Consider the following 12,250-nt stretch of genomic DNA (forward strand, 5'->3'; position numbering starts at 1 on the left):
TGATGACCCGAACGAGTCATTCAGAGAAGTTTTGATCTGTTTCAGATGTGGAAAATAAGAAATAGACTTAGAAACAGCTTGCAATTCACTTTAAACACTCTTCTGATTCATATAACAGTTATTACAACCACAGGATAAACCGGCAGCACCTCGGTATCCAAGTTCACAATTGTTACAAATGATTCCGCTCGAATGGTATTTATAGAGTCTTGATTCCGCTTGAAACAGCTTCAAGCGGAATAAGAATGTTGTTAATTCCGCTCCAAACCGACTCAAGCGGAATCTCTCACTCAAGCGGAATCTCTCACTCAAGCGAAATCATACCTAATTAACCCTTAAAACTTCTATTTTCTCGTAAAACGTGCCCTGAACTAACATATCTAGACTAAGACTCGATACAAGATGAAGACGACAGATGTATGCACAAACAAAAACGATCTTCGCTTTGTTGGTATCGTTTTTCAGCCAACTGATTTGCACTCGTGGAGCTACTAAGAAGCTGAGCCATCATTTCTTCCAGCTTAGAACTTGACTGAGGGGCTTGCTGCTGGGAACTACTCCTTGCGCCCTGATTCTAATATGAGTATGGACGAGGCTGGAAAGGTTGGTTGTAAGGTTGGAATTGCTGACCGTGAGCCTGCTGCGGCGCTGGAGCGCGCTGGGCAAATCCTAGTGGGTTCTGATTACCCACATTCGCTCTCCACCCAAAATTGGGTTGATTCCTCCATCCCGGGTTGTATTTATTGTTGTACGGGTTGTTCTGTGGCCTCACCTGATTACTCACAAAATCTACCTCTTCTTGGCCCTCATACACCACTCCCTGAAAGCATACACCAAGCTCGTGTGACACTCTGCACTGGTCACATCCAGAACTAGCTTGTGCAGCCATCTGGGACTTATCAAACTTCACCGAAAGAGCTGAGATTTGTGCAGTAATGGTTGTGTAGTCGTCCACCGCGTGAACTCCTGGGCGAGATGATGATGATGATGATGATGTCTGGCCTCTCTCTCCTTCTTAACGTGACCTAGACTTTAACGCAACCTTTTCTATGATAGTGTATGCTTCATTCGGCGTATTCGTCCACAGATCGCCTCCTGCATTCACATCTAATCTCTCCTGCATATCGTAATTAAGTCCTTGATAGAACGTCAATACCAGCTATCTTTTGGAGAAGCCATGATGTGGAACATCAAGTAACAAATCTTTAAACAGCTCCCAAGCCACGTGCAACTACTCTCCCTCATCTTGACGAAAGGTCACAATCCGGTTCCGTAGCTTGGTAGTTTTCTCAGGCGGAAAGTGTTTTTGCATGAATAATGTGACAACTCGAATTTCCAAGATTTCCTATTTTGCATTTATTGCACGATCATGTATTGTTTAGTTGTTTAATTGCACAAATAATTGGCTATGGAATTGTATACGTTTTGATACAATGAAGTGTATTGTGTGATTGTGCATGGTTATGTGTTAATTGTGATAAAGTTGTTAAATGCATAAACTTGGTGGTGAAACTGTGAAACTGTTTGAGATGGTGTACTAGTGTAAAATACAATAATTAAGGGTGTATAGAGTTATTAGTGAAACTTAGACCTTGTTCACTAATCATTTTCACAAAAATCCAAGCACGTACTTTTCTCTAGCAATCATCACCACCATCATCATTGACACAAGATAGTCATCACGCTTGATTCCTTTATTTCTCTAGAATCATTCAAGGTAATTGTTTACTGATGATTGTAATACTTGTAAACCCTAATTGATAGTTTGATTGTATCAATTCTTGATTATTGTAATTCTTGAAAACCCTAGTTCTTCACATGCTAAGTACTGTAATTGTTAATGTGATGCTGAATATTGTGATTATGATGATTGACTAGTTGTATGCCGATAAGATTGTTCACATAATGATTGTTGTAATCATCGATTGATTGCTTATGAATTCTGCATATGTAAGATTGAATAGGGTTCTTGATCGTATGAAAAACTAAAAATGTAACTGATACAATCTCGATGAACAGGAACATTCGTATGTTTGTTTAGTCGTCTGAGTTTTGTGCATGAATGAGACTGTCTGAGTTTTGGATTTATGTTTGTCTGAGTTTTATTAATTAAGCATAAGTCCGACTTTCATTTATAATAAAACATAGTCCGACCTTTATGAGAGGTAAAGGTCTGACTTTTGTTAACATCCCTTTGTCCGAACTTTATGTGAAAAGCATAACATGGTCCGAGTTTCATAATTTCTACCTTGTCCGATCTTTAAAGGTGTGTAGTAGTCCGAAGTTTATATGTGTTGAGGGTTGTCCGAACTTCTGAATAAACCTTATGTGGTCCGAGTTTGTGGGGGTTGTGCTTAGTCCGACCTTTAAACCCTTGAAAGGGTGGTCCGAGTTTTTTTAAAGGGGTGGTCCGAGTTTTGTGACAACACCCCCATGTCCGACTTTTTACCCCTCACCCATGTTGTCCGAGTTTCAACCCCAAACCCCCCAATCAGACTTTTAAACAGGGGAACCCCCCCCCCCCTCACTTCTTGTCCGAGTTTTAATGGCAAGGCTCTGTCCGAATTTTATGTGTAATGATAGTCTGACTTATGTATGCTTTGTACATGATGCATGATCAAGTTCTGTTAGTTCCGTTAAGTGTGTAACCCTGATTTAAGTGGGTTGTGTTGTTAAAGTTATTGATTTTGTACGCATGAATAAATAAATAAGGGTTTTGGATTATGACAAACACCAGTAATTAAGCTTTCCGAATGCTTCTGTATATAATTGCATGCAACTGTTCATTTCTGCATATAACTGAATGATTCGATATATGATTGTATGAAGTGAATGCAACTGTATGATCCTGCATGCGTGAACATTCTATGTGATATCATCATGTACACAATAAACACACAAAACACAGTTGCTTGAATATCAAGGATTTGTAAACCCTAATTTGATGCAAACACTTACATCGTATCATGTGCAACATATCCTAGGTCTTGTGTAACGGACTTAGACATTGATAAACCCTAGAGCATAGCATACCGAGCAAACCAAGGTGAGTTCACACTCTTACTAAGGCATGGGATTCCCAAGGGCTTGGGAATGGGATTGAAGGAATGAGATTGACTAGATTCGTGCATACGCCGTTACTAGACTACCATACCATCGTCCTCGGTTGTGCAGGACACATACGTAAAACCTACGTATACTTGTATTGCTCATTGTCCTCAGGTTGCGAAGGACACTCACGTAAAACCTACGTGAACTTATACTCACTACTGCCTCGGTTGTGTTAGGCACTTACGTAAAACCTACGTAAACCCCTGCGTACCCCTATCCTCGGTTGTGAAGGATACTTACGTAAAACCTACGTAAACTTGTACGTATTACTGTTCTCGGGATATGTAGAACACTTATGGTTACGAATAGTCTAGTGGTTATACAACATGGGAAGCCCCCACCAATAGAACGTACTATCGGCCCAGTAGAGCCACATGTTACAAACGAATATTCTATTACGCATTTACTTTCTGTGAACTCGCTCAACTAGTTGTTGATCCTCTGTTACATGCCTTGCAGGTCGTTAGATACATGGAGCTTGCACAGGGAGGAGCTCGTCGTTGTGGGCTTGGATCGAGATTGTTTTGTTAAACACTTATGACATTTGATACTTTTTTTTATGATGGGTTTTATTTATACGCTTCCGCTAAACAGTGATAACTTACTTACGTTTTGGAACACCTTTCATATGGATTTGGTTTGGTTTAATGGCAATTACTTTTACTATATATATTGTTCTATATGATTGGTGGCTTGATCCTGGTCATGTCACGCTCCCAAGCGGTGGTATTCCGCAGGTGGATTTTGGGGGTGTGACAAATAACTCCGCCAGCTCATTCCAGGTCCTGATGGACCCAGCTGGAAGTGACATAAGCCAAGCTCTCGCTTTGTCATGCAGTGAGAATGGAAACAACCTCAACTGAACAACATCCTCCGAAACATCTCTAATCTTGAACGTCGAACATACTTCGAGAAAAGCAGCGATGTGTCGTCCGGGATCCTCATGCTCGCGCCCATCAAATTGCACTGAATTCTGCACCATATTAATAATACTAGATTTAATTTCAAAAGTGGGTGCATCTATAGTAGGTCTAATAATACTCGGTTCCAGGCCTGTTCCTCCGGGCTGATTCGATTCATTCAGCGGTCGCTCATCGTCTGCGATGATTGCGTCTCCTTCGTCCCCTCAGCCGTCGGCTTCAGCGGGTACCACCGGCTCCGGCTCACCAGCTGCGAGCAGCAGCCCAACCGCACGAGATCTCTCCCGAAGACGTCTCCTCAGATCACGTTCAGGTTTGTCTGACGGCTCAACAGGATCGGGAGCGGGGGTTGAGGACATCAACCTGCAATCGAAAAATTGACACGATGAATATTTTATTATTACAATAATGCTGTTTTTTTTTTCGGCTGAAATAAAACAGAATATTTGTAAATAGGGCTGAAAAATTTTAGAAAAATTCAAAAATGGGCCCGAAATTTTGTAAAAAATCAAAACAAGTAAAAGAATCGAATCGGCTAGTGTAAAAACAATTTTTCGGAGCCGAAAATTCAAAGAATAAATGAATAATGAGTCCGGATTCGAACAAATAAATGGAATAAAAATTCACAAGTATATGAAATAAGCTTGAAAACGAATAAATTAAATTGAAAACAAGAAATATTAACAAATAAATAAAAGAATAAATAATAGAGAAAATATTCACAAGTATTAACAAGTATGTACACCGATAAAGTAATGACTCGGGTCGTTCCTAAAGCTCGCCACATCCCCGGCAACGGCGCCAAGAACTTGACGTGTGCGCGTATACACATGTTTTGACAATGAATTTTACACACGATTCGGTTTTAAATTTATAAAAATGATTTATACTTCAACAATAAAACACACACGAAAGGGCAAGTGTACCCCGTCATATATGTAGTAAAGTATTGGTAAGAACCAAGTGTCGATCCAAGGATGTGGGCGGAGAAATAATACTAAACCTTTGTCATTAAACTACCGGTAGGAAAAGAAGAGTGTGATTTTATAAAAACTAAAATAAGCATAAACAATTTATAAGAACATAATAGACTCCAAATAAGAAAATAAATATATAGCCTTGCTTTATACACAACCAAAGTATATAAACTAAGTTGGTTTTGTCACTTAAAACATTTGGTTAATTTTCCATTTTCAAGACAATTAGTATCCCTATCAGGAATTCTAACATGACAATCATTCAGAATGCTAAAACGATAAACACACTTTAACCACCTAAGATTGTTCTTTAACGTGCAATTGATAAATGTCTATGAAAATCCCCTAAAGATAAGTTAGTCATCCGTTAAGAGTTTTCTAACCTCACTTAATCAAGGAAAGTGACACCGATAAACACAATGCAACCACTGAGACAAGCATAAACTAGATTAAATCACAACCGACTTCATTTTACAAATCTTGCACATAAATTCACCAAGATAACAATTTTGGCCTAAACTACTAACTAAGCTACCAATTTATGTCAAGAATTCATAACAACACCATTTAACCCGTTAAGGCCCTTACGTGAGGGAAAGCTTTCTTGATTAACAATAATTACCCCTTATTAAACCACTAACCATTTCTAGTATCATGGTGCACACATTTTAAACTAGTTAAACTAGTTAAGCAAGTTTAAAATATACTAATACATGATTAATTAAGCATCTTCTTGCAAATATCTCAACTAACCACATACTAATCATCCAAGATAATTACTTATAATCAAGAAATCAACATCAATAAACAAGGTTGTAAACTAATCATCAAGGATTAACATAGAAAATGCTTCAAAGTGTCATTACAAACATAATTAACATACTAATGGTTGTAATTAAGCAAGGGATACTGTGCTTTTGCCCTTAGGCTTACAATAATACATAATCATCAATCTAAGTGCTTGAAACAAGAACAAAAACATGGAAATATTGAAGAATCGAACCATAAATATGCACAAGATTGAGAATCCGGATGATAACGGAGCTAAACGTGTTGGATCGACGTGTGACCCAAACAAGTCAATCAGAATAGTTTAACATCAATATCAAAGGGGGAATCAATGATATCGATGTAATACAGCTTGAATTCCCCTAGTTATCTTCTTATTAATCAATTCTGAGCTTTTACAGATCGTTTGACAAACTGGCAGCACCTCGACTCTGAATCGGAAAAGTTACAAATGAGATGGTGGACTTGGTATTTACAGGCATGGTAATTTCGTGCGGAATTAGCAAAGCTAATTTCGTGCGAAATCACATGATGTAATTCAGTGCAGAATTAGACTTGGTAATTCCGTGCGAAATTACCTCACAAACCCTAAAACTGATTTTTCCCGTACCAAGCACCATTCTATCCTATCTAGACACAAGACTCTCTAAAGACGAAGTTAACAGACATCTATGCACCAACAAAACGGCACAAGATGGCTTGAATCGAGGTAAAAAGCAAAGCCTCCGAAGCCTGAAAATCGCCTGTGAAGCTCCCAAAAATCCAGAGTTGCGAATAGAATGATGCTGTCTGTTTTTTATAACTTTTTCAGATCACACGGTCGTGCCATTAAAGTGCACGACCGTTCACTTTTAAAATCCTATTCACCATACCGAGTGGCATCATCAAGTCTTGGTCCGGTCTTCGTATCCGCACGGTCGTTCCACAGACTGCACGAGCGTGCATTTCCGAGAATAGGCTGGCACAAACATCTAAACGGGCAGTGCGTTTCCGAGCTGGGATGAGTCATCGAATCCGCACGGGGTGCCACTAGACTGCACGGTCGTTCGGTTCCGAGATTGGCTTGCACTCCGAATCGAACTGGCTGTGCAATGCCGGGATGAGCTCTGTTGTCGGATCCGCACTGTGGTACCACCAATTGCACGACCGTGCAACTCGCCCAGGTCAGAATTCTTCACAGATAGTCCGCATCTCTGCCGTTTCGCCCGGAAAATCCTCGTTTTCATCATCTTCTTGTTTGGCACGCTGTTTTAGGCCTGTAAACACAAATACACCAAATTAAGTATCCGATTCACGGTTTAACGGCCAAAAACGTGTAAAATGGGGGTAAAATAGGGGAATCAAGTGTGTGTAATTTAACGAATATCAGTGTTCCTATGACTAAAGGGAATGTGTTGAACAAATCGCAATCTCCTTCAACGGACATTGAAATTAAGCGAATGGAAGGAGTTCCATATGCTTCAGCGATTGGTTCTATCATGTATGCTATGTTATGTACTAGACCTAACGTCTCGCATGCTTTAAGCATGACTAGTTGTTAGGATCCGAGGCTCTCATGATTGTGTTTGTTTGCATAAAATGAACATTCAAAACATATGTGATGATGTAAGTGCGGCGGAAATGAGTAGCAAACTTTGTAAACACAATCAAAGGAGAATATAGTTTGATAAACAATTGCTTCACATTAAGTCAAATGATTACAATACAAAGCAAATGATTACAGCAAGCTTACAGACTAAACTCCCCCTCAGCCTGATACTTCAGAGTTGGTTGCACAAGATGAAAGGATTGAATTGAGGAGGAGAACTCACTCAAAACGAATCAAATGTAACAGTACAGAGTACCGCTCCATTTATAGGCAAACCAAACTACTAATGTACCTCAGGTGACGTCACCATGATAGTGACATCTAACGACCTAACAAACTATAAACACTGTTCTATACAAACTACTGATATACAACATCTGATAATCAGCACAATACAAACTAGAGATAACTATTGCTTCACGTTCCACTGTTGTAGCCTGAGCACTAATGTTGAACTTCAGTGCTTTCTTCAAAGGTGATCAGTCTTTGAGTGGGCAGTGCTTGAGTCTTCAGCAGTACTTAGAACACAGCAGTAGATAGAGCAACAGAGTTTATCTTCAGCAGTCTTTTGAGTATCATCAGTGTTTGATTCATCGGTTGTTGTAGTTGAGCAGCACTTAAGATCCATCAGCTGTTAGAATACCACTGTCAAGGGGAGAGCAAAGTGTACACTGCTGCTTATTGGTAGTCCACTGATGTGATCCGGTTTTGGCTTTACATTATCTGTTCCTCTGGTAGGGTTCAATCCCAACAATCTCCCCCTGGAACAGATAATGCCAAAACCCTTCATTATTCAGGACCTGTTATTACTCATCAAGAGTGCCTTAGCTTGTTCTTTGAATTCAGCCTCAAATTCCTTTGCACTCTGGTCATCCTCATCCCTACACAGTGAAAGTTCAAGGAGATCCTGCAAATCTTCAACACTAAGGCCTAGTGCTTCTTTCCTTGATATGTACTTTACTTCGCCATTGGCTCTGACCAGGGTCAATACGTGGGTCTTTTGATCAGACATCCACTTTAGTATTTTAAAGCCAAGTGGGTTTCCTGGGAGAGACTTATTTGCTGATGAGTTGAGGGATGATGGCCTTGAGAACACATGCAAACTATCAGACATTCTTTTGAAGGCTTCTTCAATGACTTTGTTTGCTGCAGCTATGTCTTCTGCAGTTTCTTGTTCAATAAGCTCTTGCCTCTCAGTTTTTAACATGTATGTTGCAGTGTTTGGTGATGAAGGTTTGTTTAACACCTTCTCAAAAAGGTTCTGAAGCTTTGTTGAGCTATCTTCTTTCAGACCCATTTTCATGATGGTGTCCTTGAAGTACTCTGCTTCTTTTTCTTTGACCTCTTCTTCAGTCATCTGTTTACCTTCTTCTTGGTTTGACACAAGAGTAGGCTTGTATGCTGATTTGAACATTGTTCTGAGGTTTTCTATTTTCTGTTCAAGCTTCATCATACGTTCTCTTTTCTTTGAAGCATCTGAAGCAGTTTTCTTCTTTTTCTTTAGCCTCTCATAGGCTTCATCAGTCTGCTGCCTAGACCATTTTGATATGGCTTCAGCAGTGTCCATCTTAGCATCCACCAGCTCCCTTTTCTTTCCTTTATATTCAGCAGTGAGGTCAGCAATGAGCTTTTTGTATTTACTCCAGTTTGGAGCATTTTTCTTCTTTGAAGGATCATTCTTGATTCTTTGGATCCTTTCAGCCTCATGCTTTAAAGCTACTAATGGCCATTCTTTAAACTGTTGTTCTTCTGCAGGATAAAATTTTTCTTTCATGATAAGGGCTAGAAGTTGTTCTCTTAACCTCTTCTTTTGATCAGCCTTTTCTTTGTCTAATTCTTGTGCAAATTCTTCTATCTGCTTTACTTTTGTAAGTTGAACTCCAGTCTTTTAGCAATGCCTTCTTCGCTTAGACTTTCTTTTTCACTGTCAACCTTGGCTTTTACTTTAGCTTGCCTTGCCTTTATCTTGAGATAATCATTAATATCTTCTGGTGCTATGTAGCCTACGAGTGAGGAGAATTTTCTTTTTGAAGGATCTTCTTCTGTATAAAATTGTCTCATCTCATTTTTTATGGCTTCAAGTTCCAGTGGATACTTTGCAGCATTTGGATCATGTATCCCTTAAATGGCAGTGATTGGCTTTCTTTTTATGCTAAAGAGCTGTGGTTGTGATATAGGAAAAGATAGAGCAGTGGTGGATGATTGACTAACAGCTGTTGAAACAACTGGTGTCTCAACTGCTGTTGTCATCACAACTGCTGATGTATCAGCAGATGTCTTCTGCTTTTGAGCAGAGGTTATTGTGGCAGTTGTTTGGGTGGTGATCAGTGGTTGACTAGCAGTAGTTGAAACAACTGGTGCTTCAACCACTGTTGCCATTACAACAGATGTTGTAACATCTGTTGTCTTCTGCTTTTTGGCAGGGGTGATGATGGTTTGGTAGTTTTTCGCTTTGATGGTGATTTTTGTGCTTTAGACACAGATGGTGGTGGGACAGTAGTTGTGATGATTTGTGTTGAGGTGGTGTGTGTTGGAGGTGTGTATGTTGATGAGATGGCAGCTGTTTGGCTACAGTCAGCAGTTTTTGTAACTACTGATGTATCAACTGTTTGAGTTGAAGTTTTTGAGGTTTTAGGTTCCTCTGGTTCAATGTACAACCCATCTTCTATACCTTTCTTTCTCAACTTGATTTTCTCCCCCTTTTTGGCATTATCTGCCAGGGGTGTATCCATGAGGAAGATGGTAGATGGAACTTTTTCACTCTGAGCAGTCTCTTGTATGCTAGCCTTTATTGCCTTGATATCTGCTTGAGTGTCTTTGAACCTTGATTCCACCATGTTGGTCAGCATTTTTACTTGAATGGCATGCTTTTGATCAGCCATATGTTGCTGTTTTTCAAGCATGGGTTGGAAGATATTCCATAGCTCATTTGCAGCAAATGCTTGTGGAGCAGGTGCTTGAGCAGGAGGAACAGTTGATTGGGCTTTTTGAGCTTCTAATAGCTGCTGCACCATATCTTTTATCTCGGCAACAGAAGATTCCAAGTTTTCAACTCTGGCCGTCAATTCATTATATTTTGAATCATCACCTGAATTAACAGGATCATCTGAATCCCCACCAGTGGTGGTTGTATCAATGTGTGACTTAGGAACAGAGTCCCAAAAATCATCCATTGATGCCCCTTTTTCTTGGTACTGGGGACTTCTTTCTTCAGCAACCGATAAACCTTTGATGGTACCGGTGGTTAAAGTTAACTCACTGGTGGTTACCGATGTTGCCATGGAAGAAATTGCCTTCAAGGGAGTCTTAGTAATGTAACAACTGTCCAACTGAAGATCTGTTGATCCATCAGTTGTAGTTGCTGCTCCACTTGAACTACCACCGAGAGTTACTTGTAACTCAGGGGGTGTAACCTCCTCAGCTGTTGCTGGGGTAGCAGAGGTATGAGCATCAAACCCAGTCACTTGTGGAGGCATACTCTCAGTAATGGGTGATAGAGAGGAACTGGTTTGTGTCTGTGCCATATCAACTGCATGCAACAGGGGTATTATTGATTGTGGCAATATGATTGGTGAGGGTATGGGTGTTGAAAGAGACATGTCCTTGGGATCAGGACTGTGGAAGATAGATCCGAGTGGATCTAGAGCTTCATATTGTGGAGACTCTGTGGTTACAACCTGATCCTTTTGTGAGGATGCAGGAGGAGTTTTAGGCTGGGGTTGAGATCTTTCTACCAACTGCTGTGAGGAAGTAGCAGCAGTGGTTTTTGGTGACTTTTGTGTTGTCACTGGCATTGACTCTGGGATCTCATCTTCCAGAGTTGCCTTTGATTTGGGTTTGGTGGGTATTCTGGATATTTTTCTTTTTGTCTTTTTGGTGGCAGGTGTGGGTTTCAAAGCAGTGGGTGTGCTGCTTTGATCACCTGGAGCAGTGGGCTCAGCAGATGTTGCCTGAGGATCAGTGGCAGTTTCTAAAACCTGCTCAGGCATTTTTGTTTTTAATTTATTGGTGCCATCATTCTTGAAAATGTTTCAATTGTTAAACAATTTATTTTGAAACAGACACCTTGTTTGGGTAATTCTGCATCTTTCTCTACAAATTTTTGTTCAAAATAGTAGCTTAGAAATCTTGGAAAGAGTGGAAATGCCTTATTATCAACGTTCTTTACCAAATCATCAAATATTTCCTGGGAGTAATTATAGTTTTTATCGTTTAAGATTGCATACCCCAGGCATTGGATTTTTGTTGGTATTTCATTAAAAGACGTTGTTTTATTAGAAACACACATGAGTAGTGTGTGGAATAAAAATCTGGGTGCAGAAGGGAAGTAACCCTTTTGTAGGGTATCCCTATTTGGTTGTTCTGCATAGCCCCTGTTCATGAAATCCTTTATCAACTCGTCTTTCGTAAATGAGGTTTTTCCTTTCAAATCATCAAGTTTAAAGATTTCAGAGATGGATTTTGGAGAGATTTGTACCTTCTTACCCTGTATCGAGGAGTTGATGGCGGCGATGATGTCTCCTTGTTTTTCAAGGGTGGCATTTTTCCAGAACTCTCTCTGGGTATCAAAGTAAATGGGAGCGTCTGCTGTTATCAAAGTTTTGTACTTTGATGCAGAAAGGATGTCAAGGATGGAGTCGAAGGTGTGGTTATCGGTAGGTTTTGTGAGTATACCTACATAGTTGTGTGGAGCTTTGTTGCGAATCTCCGGTGTTTCAGCGGCCATTTGAGTGGCATCTGCTGTTGTGGAGGAAGATGATGGTTTTGATTTTGTTTTCGATTTTGGTTTCGTCATTTTTTATGAAGAAGATCGAAGAAGATTTTTGGAGTTATGAGAGGGAAACTGCTATGAGAAGAGAATTTTT

This window comes from Helianthus annuus, chromosome 13 (genome assembly GCF_002127325.2).
Source record: "Helianthus annuus cultivar XRQ/B chromosome 13, HanXRQr2.0-SUNRISE, whole genome shotgun sequence".
Taxonomy (NCBI): Eukaryota; Viridiplantae; Streptophyta; class Magnoliopsida; order Asterales; family Asteraceae; genus Helianthus; species Helianthus annuus.